Source organism: Manis pentadactyla, chromosome 16 (assembly GCF_030020395.1).
Source record: "Manis pentadactyla isolate mManPen7 chromosome 16, mManPen7.hap1, whole genome shotgun sequence".
Lineage (NCBI taxonomy): Eukaryota > Metazoa > Chordata > Mammalia > Pholidota > Manidae > Manis > Manis pentadactyla.
Window position 1 is genome coordinate 78,529,458 of NC_080034.1, and position 18,180 is coordinate 78,547,637.

General features: G+C 40.4%; 1 protein-coding gene across 1 annotated transcript in view; it reads left to right on the plus strand.

Moving 5' to 3' along the window:
* LOC118925645 (cytidine monophosphate-N-acetylneuraminic acid hydroxylase) overlaps positions 1 to 18,180 on the plus strand; it is a 129,428-nt gene that overhangs the window by 24,751 nt on the left and 86,497 nt on the right. Inside the window, exon 2 of the mRNA XM_036911679.2 lies at positions 12,342 to 12,476. The gene's annotated coding sequence lies outside the window, so the exon portion shown is untranslated. The remainder of the gene's footprint in view (positions 1 to 12,341; positions 12,477 to 18,180) is intronic.

The following is an 18,180-nucleotide window of genomic DNA, read 5'->3' on the forward strand; positions in this document are numbered from 1 at the left end:
TTGAATATTTTTCTGTACCTCCGTAAGCATGTTTATGATTTTTATTTTGAACTCTCTCCTTCAGGCAGATTGCTGAGTTCAGTTTCATTTGACCCTTTTTCCGGGGTTTGTGAGATTTTGGTCTGAACCATGTTGTTTTGACGGTTCATATTTCTGTGAGGTGCCCTCTAGTGCCCAGAAGCTCCAGTCTCTGGAGCTGCTCAGCCCCTAGAGTGAGGTTAGGGGGTCGTAGGGGAGCGGAGCTGGTGCCTGGGGGAAGGAAAGACCCATTTCCTGATTCCCGTCTGCAGTGCCTGTCTGCAGTATCAGAGCCAGCCGGCCGAGCACCCAGGTGGGAGCCTCTGTGCTGTGCGTCTCTTGCTGTTGTGGGCGGGGCCTCCCTCTGACTGGCCTGATGCCGGCACAGTGACTGCAGGTTTGCATCGGTGCCGGCAGGTAGGAGGGAGGCTCGGCAGGCTGCATGTCACAGTGGGGGGCCTCGGAGCTGAGTAGGCAGCTGGGGGGATGGAGCGCCTGAAGCTCCTCAACTTTCCCCAGACAACCTTGTCCAGCTCTCCCTTCTCCTGCGCAGGAAGCTCCATGCGAACCCCGCCCCTTTATCAGCCTTCTCACTGCTCGGGAGCCTCTCAGACCGCCTGCCTTTCCCTTGTCCCAGAGCAGCCGGGTGGGGATCTGTCCTCCACAAATGGCCAGAATCTGTCTCTCAAGCACTCCACCTGTCCCAGCTCCCCAAGCTCCAGAGCAGCACACAATGTGGGTTTCTGCTCGCAAAGCAGATCTTCAGGGCCAGGTGTTCAGCAGTCCCAGGCCTCCACCCCCTCCCTGCTCAGTTTCTCTTCCTCCTGCCTCTGAGCTGGGGCAGGGGAAGGGCCTGGGTCCCACCGGATCAAGGCTTTGGTTCGTTACCCTGTTCCGTGAGGTCTGCCCTGTTCCTGAGGTTCTCTATGCAGTCTGGTGCAGCCCTCTTTCCTGTTCCTGTTTTAGGCTTAGTTGAATTAACTATATTTTCATACTATCTGTGGTTTCGGGAGGAGTTCACTGTCTTACCTCTCATGCTGCCATCTTGAATCTCCTTCTACATCCATTCTTAAATTGGTTAAGTCGGGACCCACTGGGGTACCAGCTTTTGCAGTGAAGATGTTGGATTCCTCACCTTGGGCAGACAGACTCTGGGCTATGTCTTCTGTGTCTTTTGAGGCCATGAATGCAAAACTCCATCTCTGCCTCCCACTCCCTCCCTGTTTGGTGGATGACTTGGCTATACTGCTCTGTCAATATCCCTATAGAGTTTTTCACTTACTCCCCAAATTTAATATTTCTTACTTCCCTGACAACTCATGGACTATTTTAAGATTGTCAGTTTTTTAGTTGTTTTTAGCAAAAGGACCTATTCAGATGTTTATCCTACTGGAAACAGAATCTAAATTTAGTAGATGATATCTCAAACTCTTTTAGACTGATTATTTATGCTTTTTTCCTGTCAATTGTATATCTCAGTATACTACAGTTGAGAATGTTTGTTTTCTTTAACTAAATTCCATGAAGGGAAATTGAGAGGGTAATAAGCTTTGGGGATATGTCTGGGGGAACTCTTTTAGTAATGTTTCTAGCGTGGGTCAGTTTTTAAAGAGGATACCACAAAGTTTTGAAGAGGATATCACAAACCACTTACATCTGCCAACTCAATGTCCAGGAAACTTTACATTTTCTATTTTTAGCTTTTACTTCCCCTTCAGTTTTATTTCTTTTCTAGTAGCCTTCTTACAGAACTAAAATCACCCAAATACACTGGTGGATTGAGTGATTGCCTCCACCCCACAGATAAGTCTATCTGGAACTTCTGTATGTGACCATATTTGGGGAAAAGGATCGGTGTAGATATAAGTGAAGATTTTAAGATGAGATCATCCTGGGTTATCCAGGTAGACCCTAAGACCAATAGCAAGTGTCTTTTTAAGAAGAGGAAAAGACACAGACAGGAGTGGAGAAACACAGAGAAGGGGTTGTAAAGATGGAGGCGGAGAGTGAAATGATGAATCTACAAGCCAAGGAATGCCAAGGATTGACAGCATAGCAGCTAGGAGAGAGGTATAGACAGATTCTCCTTTACAGTCCCTAGAAGGAAATAAGTGTGCTGACACCTTGGTTTCTGACTTCTGGACTGTAGAACTGTAAGAAATGCATTTCTGTTATTTTAAGTCACCCAGTTTGTGATAACTTGTCACGGCAGCCCTAGGAAACTATAAGCAGGTTTACACACAGTTTGTTTCGATTATTTCTAAAATCCTGCAATCTAATTTCCCATCAAATATGGTCTAGAATGACAATTAGATGAGGAAACTGGAGTGGAACTTCTCTGGAGGCCCTCCCCCCCCGGTTGTGAGGAGTAAGTGCAGTGCACTCTTAAATCCCTTTACATATATAAAGCATTTCCTAACTATTAGGATCACTTTTTAACATGGCCAGCATTCAGGTGTGGCACTTGACATCAGCCCCTCCTCATCCTCTTTTCTTTTTTTTTTTTTTTTCAATAATTATTTTTTATTGAAGGGTAGTTGACGCACAGTATTACATTACATTAGTTTCAAGTGTACAACACAGTGGTAAAACATTTATATACATAATTCTAGGTTCCAGCTATCACCCTACCAGGCTGTTACAATATCTTGACTATATTCCTTATGCTATACATTACATCCCGGTTACTTATTTATTTTACCATTGGAAGTCTGACCTTTTTTTTTTTTTTGTGAGGGCATCTCTCATATTTATTGATCAAATGGTTGTTAACGACAATAAAATTCTGTATAGGGGAGTCAATGCTCAATGCACAATCATTAATCCACCCCAAGCCTAATTTTCGTCAGTCTCCAATCTTCTGAGGCATAACGAACAAGTTCTTACATGGAGAACAAATTCTTACATAATGAATAAGTTACATTCGTGAACAGTACAAGGGCAGTCATCACAGAAACTTTCGGTTTTGCTCATGCATTATGAACTCTAAACAGTCAGTTCAAATATGAATACTCATTTGGTTTTTATACTTGATTTATATGTGGATACCACATTTCTCTCTTTATTATTATTATTTTTAATAAAATGCTGAAGTGGTAGGTAGATACAAGATAAAGATAGAAAACATAGTTTAGTGTTGTAAGAGAGCAAATGTAGATGATCAGGTGTGTGCCTGTAGACTATGTGTTAATCCAAGCTAGACAAGGGCAATAAAACATCCACGTATGCAGAAGATTTCTCTCAGAACAGGGGGGGGTGAGGTTCTAAGCCTCACCTCTGTTGATCCCCAATTTCTCACCTGATGGCCCCCCTGCGACTGTGCCTGTCTTAGGTTGTTCCTCCCTTGAGGAATCTTACCCGTCTCTGGCTAACCAGTCATCTTCCGGGGCCATACAGGGAAATGTGAAGTTGGTAAGTGAGATGGAAGCCTTATTGTTTGAAAAGGTTAGCTTTTTACTTCTTTGCATATTTATGCCCTGTGGCTTCTATGCCCAGCATTTGTCTTGAGGTATCTTTACCACTTGGAAGAATTATGATACTCGGTAAATTTGATACGAGGCACGAATTCTATTTAAGGGTTGTAAATAGGAAGGAAGAAGAAAAGCTATAGAAGTAGCAGGTGGAAGAAAACATGGGAAGATTGATTATTTCTTTGGCATATCTTCTTGTAGAGTACTTCAGCATGAATAGGTTTTAAGCTACTACTTAAATTGCGCACACACATTAACATAATAGGAGTATAGTTACATAACCAAAGCATATCTGTAATTACCAGCCATCTCCAGTGAAACCAAGTAAACTAGTTAGGCACCTTAGGCATTTGTGAAAACTTATCTATGATATGGTGGATATTGTCCAACTGAACTTGAACAGTCTGAGAGAAATCAGACAAATTAAAACAACCCATTCCTGGGGACTGTTCACATGCCATATGTTCTTTTAACAGTAAATAGTCTGTAGTTGTAAGACTTTGGAGCGCTACAATTTGCACTTCTCCAAATTCTTGGTTGAGTTCCAACAGTATAGATCCAGTCAAATTTGTTGTTTTACTGTATGCACAGGCCAGCTTAGATATCTCCTTCCTCATTCCCATGGCAAGTCCAGGAACTGGTGGGATGAGTGCATTTACAGCTGTAGCAGTGCGTGGATCTTTGTTGGGGTTTTTTGATGATCATCTTCTGGCATGAGCCTTCCAGAGAGTGCAGATGTTGGAAGTTCTTTTTCATATCGTATCTTAGGTCATTTTCAGGGTAGCCCAATTAGGCTTTGATCCTCTGTATAAACACAAACAGACCCTTTGCCTACACTTTTATATGCCCTTTATACCCTTGTGTAGAACTCGTTGGAGGTTACCACACAGGAACTGCCCTTTTTCTTTTTCTTTGTTTTTGGTATCACTAATCTACACTTACATGACGAATATTATGTTTACTAGGCTCTCCCCTATACCAGGTCTCCCCTATAAACCCCTTTACAGTCACTGTCCATCAGCATAGCAAAATGTTGTAGAATCACTACTTGCCTTCTCTGTGTTGTACAGCCCTCCCTTTTCTCCTACCCCCCCATGCATGTTAATCTTAATACCCCCCTACTTCTCCCCCCCTTATCCCTCCCTACCCACCCATCCTCCCCAGTCCCTTTCCCTTTGGTACCTGTTAGTCCATTCTTGAGTTCTGTGATTCTGCTGCTGTTTTGTTCCTTCAGTTTTTCCTTTGTTCTTATATTCCACAGATAAGTGAAATCATTTGGTATTTCTCTTTCTCCGCTTGGCTTGTTTCACTGAGCATAATACCCTCCAGCTCCATCCATGTTGCTGCAAATGATTGGATTTGCCCTTTTCTTATGGCTGAGTAGTATTCCATTGTGTATATGTACCACATCTTCTTTATCCATTCATCTATTGATGGACATTTAGGTTGCTTCCAATTCTTGGCTATTGTAAATAGTGCTGCAATAAACATAGGGGTGCATCTGTCTTTCTCAAACTTGATTGCTGCGTTCTTAGGGTAAATTCCTAGGAGTGGAATTCCTGGGTCAAATGGTAAGTCTGTTTTTAGCATTTTGATGTACCTCCATACTGCTTTCCACAATGGTTGAACTAACTTACATTCCCACCAGCAGTGTAGGAGGGTTCCCCTTTCTCCACAGCCTCGCCAACATTTGTTGTTGTTTGTCTTTTGGATGGCAGCCATCCTTACTGGTGTGAGGTGATACCTCATTGTAGTTTTAATTTGCATTTCTCTGATAATTAGCGATGTGGAGCATCTTTTCATGTGTCTGTTGGCCATCTGTATTTCTTTTTTGGAGAACTGTCTGTTCAGTTCCTCTGCCCATTTCTTAATTGGGTTATTTGTTTTTTGTTTGTTGAGGCGTGTGAGCTCCTTATATATTCTGGACGTCAAGCCTTTACCGGATGTGTCATTTTCAAATATATTCTCCCATACTGTAGGGATCCTTCTTGTTCTATTGATGGTGTCTTTTGCTGTACAGAAGCTTTTCAGCTTAATATAGTCCCACTTACTCATTTTTGCTGTTGTTTTCCTTGCCCGGGGAGATATGTTCAAGAAGAGGTCACTCATGTTTATGTCTAAGAGGTTTTTGCCTATGTTTTCTTCCAAGAGTTTAATGATTTCATGGCTTACATTCAGGTCTTTGATCCATTTTGAGTTTACTTTTGTATATGGGGTTAGACAATGGTCCAGTTTCATTCTCCTACATGTAGCTGTCCAGTTTTGCCAGCACCACCTGTTGAAGAGACTGTCATTTTGCCATTGTATGTCCATGGCTCCTTTATCAAATATTAATTGACCATATATGTCTGTGTTAATGTCTGGATTCCCTAGTCTGTTCCATTGGTCTGTGGCTCTGCTCTTGTGCCAGTACCAAATTGTCTTGATTACTATGGCTTTATAGTAGAGCTTGAAGTTGGGGAGTGAGATCCCCCCTACTTTATTCTTCTTTCTCAGCATTGCTTTGACTATTCGGGGTCTTTGGTGTTTCCATATGAATTTTTGAATTATTTGTTCCAGTTCATTGAAGAATGTTGCTGGTAGTTTCATAGGGATTGCATCAAATCTGTATATTGCTTTGGGCAGGATGGCCATTTTAACGATATTAATTCTTCCTAGCCACGAGCATGGGATGAGTTTCCATCTGTTAGTGTCCCCTTTAATTTCTCTTAAGAGTGACTTGTAGTTTTCAGAGTATAAGTCTTTCACTTCTTTGGTTAGGTTTATTCCTAGGTATTTTATTTTTTTTGATGCAATTGTGAATGGAGTTGTTTTCCTGATTTCTCTTTCTGTTGGTTCATTGTTAGTATATAGGAAAGCCACAGATTTCTGTGTGTTGATTTTGTATCCTGCAACTTTGCTGTATTCCGATATCAGTTCTAGTAGTTTCGGGGTGGAATCTTTAGGGTTTTTTATGTACAGTATCATGTCATCTGCAAATAGTGACAGTTTAACTTCTTCTTTACCAATCTGGATTCCTTGTATTTCTTTATTTTGTCTGATTGCCGTGGCTAGGACCTCCAGTACTATGTTAAATAACAGTGGAGAGAGTGGGCATCCCTGTCTAGTTCCCGATCTCAGCGGAAATGCTTTCAGCTTCTCGCTGTTCAATATAATGTTGGCTGTGGGTTTATCATAGATGGCCTTTATTATGTTGAGGTACTTGCCCTCTATTCCCATTTTGCTGAGAGTTTTTAACATGAATGGATGTTGAACTTTGTCAAATGCTTTTTCAGCATCTATGGAGATGATCATGTGGTTTTTGTCTTTCTTTTTGTTGATGTGGTGGATGATGTTGATGGACTTTCGAATGTTGTACCATCCTTGCATCCCTGGGATGAATCCCACTTGGTCATGGTGTATGATCCTTTTGATGTATTTTTGAATTCAGTTTGCTAATATTTTGTTGAGTATTTTTGCATCTACGTTCATCAGGGATATTGGTCTGTAGTTTTCTTTTTTGGTGGGTTCTTTGCCTGGTTTTCATATTAGGGTGATGTTAGCTTCATAGAATGAGTTTGGGAGTATCCCCTCCTCCTCTATTTTTTGGAAAACTCTTAGGAGAATGGGTATTATGTCTTCCCTGTATGTCTGATAAAATTCCGAGGCAAATCCATCTGGTCCGGGGGTTTTGTTCTTTGGTAGTTTTTTGATTACCGCTTCAATTTCGTTGCTGGTAATTGGTCTGTTTAGATTTTCTGTTTCTTCCTGGGTCAATCTTGGAAGGTTATATTTTTCTAGGAAGTTGTCCATTTCTCCTAGGTTTCCCAGCTTGTTAGCATATAGGTTTTCATAGTAGTCTCCAATAATTCTTTGCATTTCCGTGGGGTCCCTCATGATTTTTCCTTTCTCATTTCTGATACTGTTGATTTGTGTTGACTCTCTTTTCTTCTTAATAAGTCTGGCTAGAGGCTTATCTATTTTGTTTATTTTCTCGAAGAACCAGCTCTTGTTTTCATTGATTTTTGCTATTGTTTTATTCTTCTCAATTTTATTTATTTCTTCTCTGATCTTTATTATGTCCCTCCTTCTGCTGACCTTAGGCCTCATCTGTTCTTCTTTTTCCAATTTCGATAATTGTGACATTAGACCATTCATTTGGGATTGCTCTTCCTTTTAAAAATATGCTTGGATTGCTATATACTTTCCTCTTAAGATTGCTTTTGCTGCGTCCCACAGAAGTTGGGGCTTAGTGTTGTTGTTGTCATTTGTTTCCATATATTGCTGGATCTCCATTTTGATTTGGTCATTGATCCATTGATTATTTAGGAGCGTGTTATTAAGCCTCCATGTGTTTGTGAGCCTCTTTGCTTTCTTTGTACAGTTTATTTCTAGTTTTATGCCTTTGTGGTCTGAAAAGTTGGTTGGTAGGATTTCAATCTTTTGGAATTTTCTGAGGCTCTTTTTGTGGCCTAGTATGTGGTCTATTCTGGAGAATGTTCCATGTGCACTTGAGAAGAATGTATATCCCGCTGCTTTTGGATGTAGAGGTCTATAGATGTCTATTAGGTCCATCTGCTCTACTGTGTTGTTCAGTGCTTCCGTGTCCTTACTTATTTTCTGCCCAGTGGATCTATCCTTTGGGGTGAGTGGTGTGTTGAAGTCGCCTAGAATGAATGCATTGCAGTCTATATCCCCCTTTAGTTCTGTTAGTATTTGTTTCACATATGCTGGTGCTCCTGTGTTGGGTGCATATATATTTAGAATGGTTATATCCTCTTGTTGGACTGAGCCCTTTATCATTATGTAGTGTCCTTCTTTATCTCTTGTTACTTTCTTTGTTTTGAAGTCTATTTTGTCTGATATTAGTACTGCAACCCCTGCTTTCTTCTCACTGTTGTTTGCTTGAAATATGTTTTTCCATCCCTTGACTTTTAGTCTGTACATGTCTTTGGGTTTGAGGTGGGTTTCTTGTAAGCAGCATATAGATGGCTCTTGCTTTTTTATCCATTCTGTTACTCTGTGTCTTTTGATTGGTGCATTCAACCCATTAACATTTAGGGTGACTATTGAAAGATATGTACTTATTGCCATTGCAGGCTTTAAATTCGTGGTTACCAAAGGTTCAAGGTTAGCCTCTTTAGTATCTTACTGCCTAACTTAGCTCGCTTATTGAGCTGTTATATACACTGTCTGGAGATTCTTTTCTTCTCTCCCTTCTTGTTCCTCCTCCTCGATTCTTCATATGTTGGGTGTTTTGTGCTGTGCTCTTTCTAGGAGTGCTCCCATCTAGAGCAGTCCCTGTAAGATGTTCTGTAGAGGTGGTTTGTGGAAAGCAAATTCCCTCAGCTTTTGTTTGTCTGGGAATTGTTTAATCCCACAGTCATATTTGAATGATAGTCGTGCTGGATACAGTATCCTTGGTTCAAGGCCCTTCTGTTTCATTGTATTAAATATATCATGCCATTTTCTTCTGGCCTGTAGAGTTTCTGTTGAGAAATCTGACGTTAGCCTGATGGGTTTCCCTTTATAGGTGACCTTTTTCTCTCTAGCTGCCTTTAACACTCTTTCCTTGTCCTTGATCTTTGCCATTTTAATTATTATGTGTCTTGGTGTTGCCCTTCTTGGATCCTTTCTGTTGGGGGTTCTGTGTATTTCCATGGTCTGTTCGATTACTTCCTCCCCCAGTGTGGGGAAGTTTTCAGCAATTATTTCTTCTAAGATACTTTCCATCTCTTTTCCTCTCTCTTCTTCTTCTGGGACCCCTATAATATGGATATTGTTCCTTTTGGATTGGTCACACAGTTCTCTTAATATTGTTTCATTCCTGGAGATCCTTTTATCTCTCTCTATGTCGGCTTCTATGCGTTCCTGTTCTCTGGTTTCAATTCCATCAATGGCCTCTTGCATCCTATCCATTCTGCTTATAAACCCTTCCAGAGTTTGTTTCATTTCTGCGATCTCCTTTCTGGCATCTGTGATCTCCCTCCGGACTTCATCCCATTTCTCTTGCGTATTTCTCTGCATCTCTGTCAGCATGTTTATGATTCTTATTTTGAATTCTTTGTCAGGAAGACTGGTTAGGTCTGTCTCCTTCTCTGGTGTTGTCTCTGTGATCTTTGTCTGCCTGTAGCTTTTGCCTTTTCATGGTGATAGGAATAGTCTGCAGAACTGGGACAAGTGATGGCTGGAAGGACTTCCCTTCTTGTTGGTTTGTGGCCCTCCTCTCCTGGGAGAACAGCGGCCTCTAGTGGCTTGTGCTGGGCAGCTGCGCGCAGACAGGGTTTCTGCTTCCTGCCCGGCTGCTGTGGAGTTAATCTCCGCTGTTGCTGTGGGCGTGGCCTGGCTCGGGCAGCTACTCCAAAATGGTGGAGTCGCGTTGGAGCAGGAGCTGCTGGGAGGCTATTTATCTCCGTAAGGGGCCTCCCTGCTCCCTGCAGCCCAGGTGTTAGGGTGCCCAGAGATCCCCGGATTCCCTACCTCTGGATTAAGTGACCCACCCTGCCCCTTTAAGACTTCCAAAAGCACCCGCCAAAACAAAACAACGACCACCAAAAAGAAAAAAGAAAAAAAAAGTTTTAAATTAAAAAAAAAAAAAAAGTTTTTAATTAAAAAAAAAAAAAAAAAAAGGTGGTCGTTTGTTTTTCTTTATTCTCCGGTGCCAGCCTCAGGCCTCTGCTCACCGGTCTTGCTGCCCTGTTTCCCTAGTATTGGGGTCCCTATGCCTTTAAGACTTCCAAAAAGCGCTCACCAAAACAAAACAGCAAAAAAGCAAAAAAAAAAAAATGGTCGCGCGCTTTTCTTATGTCCTCTGTCGCCCAGCCTCCAGTGCCTCCTCACTGTTCTTGCTGCCCTGTTTTCCTAGTATCAAGCGCCCTGCACTCTGGCCCGGATGGCGGGGGCTGGGTGTTCGGCAGCCCTGGGCTCCGTCTCCCTCCCGCTCTGCCTGCTCTTCTCCCGCTGGGAGCTGGGGCGAGGGGCGCTCGGTTCCCGCGGGGCCGGGGCTTGTATCTTACCCCCTTCGCGAGGCGCTGGGTTCTCTCAGGTGAGGATGTGGTCTGGATATTGTCCTGTGTCCTCTGGTCTTTATTCTAGGAAGGGTTGTCTTTGTTATATTTTCATAGATATATGTTGTTTTTGGAGGAGATTTCCGCTGCTCTACTCACGCCGCCATCTTCCGCCCCCCTCTCCTCATCCTCTTTTATCACAGTGTTTTTATGTCTGGCCCTTCCTCTTTCCTCCTCTTTCACATCTCACCTCTCCTTCTAATATGCACGTTAAATAAGGCTCTCTGCAACTTCCCAGAGTGACCCTGAACCTGGAAGGGAAGTAATTTTTATCCAGTGAAGACCAACAACAAAATGTCCCCTAGAATTTGCATAAGAAATTATAACTTTGGACTCAATTTTACATACTTTGTTTATTATCATCACAGTAGCTCTCTGAGGTCAGTATCATCATGACCATTCTTTTAGAAAAGACAGTTTATCCCCAGTTAGAATCAAAGAGCCGGAGCTGGAAGGAAACTTGAAGATGCTGGCTTGTTTCATTACTTAATTGAACAGTTAAGTAATTATAAAGTACTAGATTCTAAGATGCTCTGGGGATGCAAATGTAATCATTCTATTCCAGGATTCACCTGCTGGTGAGCAAATATGTATTACTACCAGCAATATTATAGCAGTTTTGCAGCATTAATTAATTGGATATTAATTTTAAACCAAAGTAACTATAAGTAGAAAATTTTTACACATTCCAAATTAAAAAATGAACAGAAACATGTTGTAGATTCCTATTTATGCTGGTAGCTATAAAGCAACTTCATTCTTAACTGCTGTGTAGTATTCCTCAGAAGGATGTGCTGTAATTTTTTGCTCATTCCTGTGTTAGTATTTCCAGTATATTGTTGCAACAGACATCTTCTTGTACAAATGCTGAAGTAGTTCTTTAAAAAACTTATACTAGGATAGAAAAAGAATTGCTGAGTCAAGTATATTCACATTTAAGATTCGATGCCACCAAATTTCCCCATCAAGCTACCAGTTTTACTTCTAGAGTATTATGAGTTCACCCCGTTCCCAGTGTGCTCACCAAAATGTACAATATTCATTTTTAAAATGACGCTAATTTGAAGGGTGAAAAATGACTCAATATTGTTTTAATTGATGGGAGGAAGGCAGAGAAGATGAGGGGAGATTTTCACTTTTTTCTCTTTATATCTGATAGGAGACAAATCTGAATGGCCTGGGCACCTATCTCCTGCCAGGCTGAGCTGCCTTGAACTGGTCTGCCAAGGGGCAGCAAGGCTTGTAGCTGATGTTAACATTCTGGATGTACAGAGGCAATTCAGGATTGCTCCAGGGCCATTTATATGCAGACTTTGACCTTCCGTGTAGACTCAGGCCCTCACTATGCATTTTCCCTACTCTTCTTCCTGGGCCCAGAAATCTCATCATTCATTTCTCATGACCTAGAGAACCCAAATATCCCACAGGCCAACACAGGTTGTAACAACCTAAATGTATGACATGGTGTGAGGTCAATCCTTCCTCTTGTGCATCCAGACTACTGTCAGAGGGTGCCTTTCTCTGTCAGACTTTGGTCATGATGCATACACACCAACTACACCTGGCCCACGCTGTGGGGAAATGAGAATTTGGGGTGGGGAGGTATTCCATTAGCTTTATTACTTTCCTATAAATTTTTCTCCAATAGACCCAATGTTACAACTGTATTGTGTAATACTAGTGCTGTGTGTCTGTGACCCTCTAGCATGACATTATCTGTAATGTTTTCATTGTATACTAATAGAAACTTAATTTAAATATTACTTGAGTAATTTTTTTTCAATAGTGAAGACAATCATTTATTAAGTCCACAGGCATTGGCAGTCAGCGCACAGTAGGAACAGCTGGTTTCTGCTACATGCTGCCTGGAACCTCAGCTGGAAGACTTGAGCACCTGGGGATGAAAGACCAGAAAGCTGACTCCATTGCATACCTGAGACAGGTGAGGGCTGAACCCTGAATTGGAGCTGTCAGACACCTATGGGTGGTTCTGTCATGTGGTCTAGGCTTCCTCATAACATGATGACTCGTCTCCAAGGACAGGCCCAAAACATAGAGGGCCAGGGGGAAGCTCTTCTATTTTAGATCTAGCTTCAGAAGCCACATAGCATCACTTCTGTCATAGTCCGTTGTTGGGGGCAGTCAAGCTCCTACCAAGATACAAGGGGAAGGAACAGAGATGCCACATCTCAGTGGGAGGAATGTCGGTCACATTATAAAAATAGCCTGTGGGAAGGTACGACAGTCTTTGGAAAACTCAGTCTGCCACTTTCTTTAATTCCTATAAACTAATTATTTTAATTTCCAAAGTGGAAGATATTTGGTCAAACATTTCTCATCAGAGAAATAAAATATAATATTGAAACTGCTGGGATGATAGGGGGATAACATATTTATCTCTCTAAACTAGAGTCTATTTCTAGTAACTATTTTGTCATATATCCTTTATGTATTGTAGCTCCCCTAGAAGTAAATATCCTAAAAAAAATTATTTCCCTTATATTTACTATGACCTTCAAAAGTGCTGACCACACACTAATTTAGTATCTTCCTCTTACCAGGAAGAGTGACTAGGAATGCCTTTACTGAATCATAGGTTATAAATTCTCTATATAAAAGCTGAACACAAAACCTGGCCATTTGAAGAGGATATCCACATTTCTTGCAAGTGACCCTCACTAAGTATTAATCAGTATCATATGTTTGTCATCGAGTTTTAGTTCTGTAAGGGTATATGCTTTGGTTTTATTTCTTTCTCACAATTTTACATTTAGTTTCTGATTCTGGAAACCATATTCACATGCAATTTTTATCCCCTTTTAAACTAAAAGTCTTGCCTCTCCATGTTTATGTGAGCAATTAAGTTCTAGTTCATCTGGAAACTAGAATTGGAACAGGCCTAGATGGTTCTTTGCATTGTATATCAGATCAGGTCAAGAAACTCTGGTCTTGAACTTGAACAGAATGAGGAGAAGAATCAAGAGAACTAGTGCCAAACAGCTGTTTTTAAGGTCTGCAGTTCTACAACTTCAACACAAGTACCTGCTCCAACTCTCTGCCCCTTGCTCCATAAAGTGCAGGATGGGTCTGTAATATCACTTTAAGTCACTGCCGAGCTCCATTTGCCCATACTCAGGAGTGACTGCAGCCATCAGGACAGGGTGTACATGACCAGTAGGGGGGGCATGGTGACATCATAGGAGCCAAGTGTCACCATAGAGGAAGGGACAATGCGTCTGTCCTACCCAAGCATGTTTCTGTCTTTATACATCACAGGAGGACACTGGTGTTTTATTAAAAGGGGACTGAATAAGGTAATGCGCTTTACTGATATTGGCTTGTTTAGAAAAATATTAATGTGAAACTATTTCGCCTCAAATAGTGACTTTTTCCATCCAAAAGTTAAAATTTTAAAGGAATGACTTGTAATTAATGATTACTGATTACATTTAGATATAGTCAAATCCTCTTTTTTGTTTAATGTATTTTGTTTAATGTATGCGTGGTGTATCTTTTCTGTCCTTTTATTTTCAACTTACTCATGTCATATCTGAAATGAAATTCTTATAGACAGCATATTATTGGATCATATTTTTAAAATTCTTTCTGCCAGTTTCTGTCATTAAATTGGTATATTTAGAAGAATATGTATAACATAAAATTTACCATCTTAACCACTTTTAAGTGTGCAACCAGTGGCATTAAGTACATCTACAAGGTTGTGTAACCATCACCACCATCTTTTCCAGAAATTTTTCATCACCGCAAATAGAAACTCTGTGCCTGTTAAAGCAATAGCTCCCTGTTACTTCCTCTCCACCCTCTAGTAACTGTATTCTACATTCTATCTCAATTTGACTATTCTAGTATCTCATCTAAGTAGAATTGTACAATATGTGTCCTTTTGTGTTTGGCTTAAGTCACTTAGCATAGTATTTTCTAGTACATCTATGTTGTAGCATGTATCAGAATTTTATTCCTTTTTAATGGCCGAGTAATATTCCATTGGAGATACATCCATATATACACACACACACACACCACATTTTGTTTCTCTCCTTATCTATTAATGGTCACTTGTGTTGTTTCCACCTTTTGGCTATTGTGAATAATGCTGCTCTGATCATTGATGTACAAGTATCTGTTTTAGTCTTTGCTTTAAATTCTTTTGGATGTATATCTATAGGTGGAATTGCTGGATCATCTTGTGTAACTTTTAAAATACAAGAAGTTTCCCAAATATTGTATGGCAGCAGAGAGTCTTAGCTTTTCAACTCTGCTAATCACCAGAGCACCATGCAATGTAGGTTTGTGCTCCCAGAGCAGACCTCCAGGGCTGGGTGTTCAGCAGTCCCAGGCCTCCACTCCCTCCCTGCTCCATTTTTCTTCCTCCCGCTAGTGAGCTGGGGTGGGGGAGGGGCTCAGGTCCCACTGGGTCACGGCTTTTCTATGTTACCCTGTTCTGTGAGGTCTTTTCCTTTCTACAGGTGTATGCAGTCTGTAGCAGCCTTCTTTCCTGTTGCTCTTTCAGGACTAGTTGTATTAATTATATTTTCGTATTATGTGTGGTTTTAGGAGGAGGTCTCTGTCTCATCTCTCACGTTGCCATCTTTAATCTCCTATAATTCTTTTTAATTAAAAAATTTTTTAATTTAGTGGTCCTGTCTTGGCCAGTTTTCTTTGAGGTAATCTGATCTCATTCATTTGTATAGCCCATCCTGGCCCAGACATGGAATGTATCTCTTTTGCTGTGTTTCTCAAATGCCATTCACCTTGTGTGGGGTACTCTTTGCTGAAGTGTTAGGAAGGGGTGATACAGCCCTCCAGAAAGTGCACATTGCTCTGAAAAGTCCTTCAGACACCTCGTCACCAGGGATTTATCACCCACCATCTTTCCTAGCAGGGCCCCTCTCCCTGTCCTGTTGGTAGGCCTGCATCTCTCTTTCTTTTTCTTCTTCTTTTCTTTTTTTTATGTTGATGGACTTGTGATTTTTAAAATTATAGTTGATACACAATATTATATTGGTTTCAGATGTACAATATACTTATTTGACAATTATGATATTATAAAGTGTTCACTAGGATTAGTGTAGTTACTATTCATCACTGTACAAAGATACTACAGTATTATTGACTGTTTTCCCTATTCTGTACTTTTCATGCTGTGAATTATTTATTTTATAATCAGAAGTTGGTATCTCTTGATCTCCTTCCCCTATTTTTCCCACTCCCCATCCCTTTTCCCTATGACAACCACCAGTTTGTTCTCTGTATTTATGAGTCTATGTCTATTTTGTTTGTTAGTTATTTTCTTAGATTCACATATAAGTGAGTCATAAGGTATCTGTTTGACTTATTTCACTTAGCATAATTCCCTCTAGGTCCATCCATGTTTTTGCAAATGGCAAGATTTCATTCTTTTTTTTATGGCTGAGTATATTGTATATATGTATCACATCTTGTTTATCCATTCATCTGTTAATTGACACAGGTTGCTTCCATATCCTGGCCATTGTAAATAATGCTGCAATAAACTTGGGGTGCATACATCTTTTTGAATTAGTGATTGCCTTCTCTTCTTACCTTCTAGTTTCAAACCTGTTCTCACTCCAGAACTCCCTTCACCAGAATTCTAAAGTTTTCTTTATTTTTCTGTCAATACTTAAACAAGTTGAAAAGGTATCACCAAATCTATTTTCTCCTTTGCATATTCAGGTTACTGCTATTAAAATGACAATTTTTGTACCTTAAAACAATGAAAAAAAATTTTTTTAAATATCTCCGGTTTCCTTTACTAAATCTATCTTGACGAGATCTTTGCTCTGATAGCTTAACTTGTTATCTCTGATATCTAATTTTACCTCCATGTCTAGTGATTCCTCTATATCTTCTCAGTTTTTCTTATTTCTACACAGAGGTCTACATTTCTCAGTATTGGCAGTTGGTGTGGGTTCCTTCAGCAATTGTGTATGTCAGTGTTCAATTTCCGCTGGTGGTTTCCTCTTTCCTTTCCCTAAGAGAGGTTTATGTGAAATTTATTAAACAGGTAGTAAACATACAACCTCCAACAATAAAGTATGGACTCTAGAGATGCTGTTCTACTATGAACAATTGTTCCTCTCAGATACTAGAATCACCATTAGCCAGAAGTAAATAACAGACTCTACTATGTGTTCTTTTTAAAACTGATTTAGAGCCACTTTTGTGGTACAGCTGGTCCTCATACTATACCTTTGGGTGCCAGTTCTCCTGAGCTGTCTGTATGTTTGCATTAATAGGGTTGAAAAACTGCTAACAGAACCCATAGTTGCTTAGTGTGTAACTGGCAGTGTCCAGGTGACTAATTGCACACTGAAAACACTGCAAGTGTCTGGTGAAAAAGTCTGTGATATTGCAACAGGAACTCTTACATTTTTTACTGGGACCATAAATTGTACAATCTCTTAGGAAAATTGGTTGGCAGTACCTCACAAAGTTTAATTATTATAGAACATTTGACCCAGAAATGCTACTCCTGGGTATATTTCCAGCACAAATGAGGGATTATGTCCACCATGAGTTACACACATGAATGTTAATAGCATGTTTAATCATAATAGCCAAAAACAAGGAATAACCCAAATATCTAACAATAGGATAAATAACATAGTATATTTCACAATGGAACACTATACAGCAGTGAAAAGAAAAACACCACTTGTGCTGTGTATAACAATATTGATAACTCCCCCAGTCATAATGGTGGGAGAAAGAGTCCAGAAATAAACTGTATGATTCCATCTATATAAAATTCATGAGAAGCATAACTAAGCTATGGTGGTAGGGGAGAGGGTATTGACTTGGAAGGAGTTTTCTAGAGTACTGAAAATGATCAATGCCTTAATGTGGGAAGTAGTTACATAGGTGTATACCTATGTAAAAAATCATAAAGCTGTATATTCAAGATTACTATAAGTTATACTGCAACATTAAAAATATGTGATGTGTTCTTAGAGCAAGGGAAGGAAGAATTTGAGAGACCTTCTTGATTTGGGAAGGATACAAATACTTTGGGGGCCAGGTATTATCTAGAAGAATTGCCTTGTGTAGAAGTCCTTTTTTCTTTATCCTATTAACAGACATTTCTTCAACTAGAGCAGGTTAAAATGTCCTCTTGCTACTTTACTAGGGGTTTGCCACTGAGTTATTTCCTACACACCATACTAAGACTCATGGGGAATACAAGTCTGTTACGAGAATTTCCCAGAGAGACATAAAAGAAATGCCTTCCCTCAAATTGTGAGGGAACTGATGGGCCAAAGAACATGGACAAGTCCAGCTTGGTGAGTAAATGAACTGTATTGGGGGTCACTTACAGAGTGGTGGATGGCATTCGGGTAGCTGCTCTATCAGTCACCATCCCCCAGCCTGTTAGGCTGATTTTTATCAGGAAATAGGAAAGGGTGCTACACACAAGCAGGCAGGTAAGCGTAGAGTTCCTTCCTCTTATCTTGAGATTCAACACACTCAGTAAACATTCTTGCTGTCCTAGGTCTGGCACCAACATAACAAAGTAAAGGGAATAGTCCCCTCATTTTCCCTAGGAATGCAGCCCTGCAGCTTGTTCTAAAATGACTACTGTAATCAAAATGGCTTTACTTTGGTCA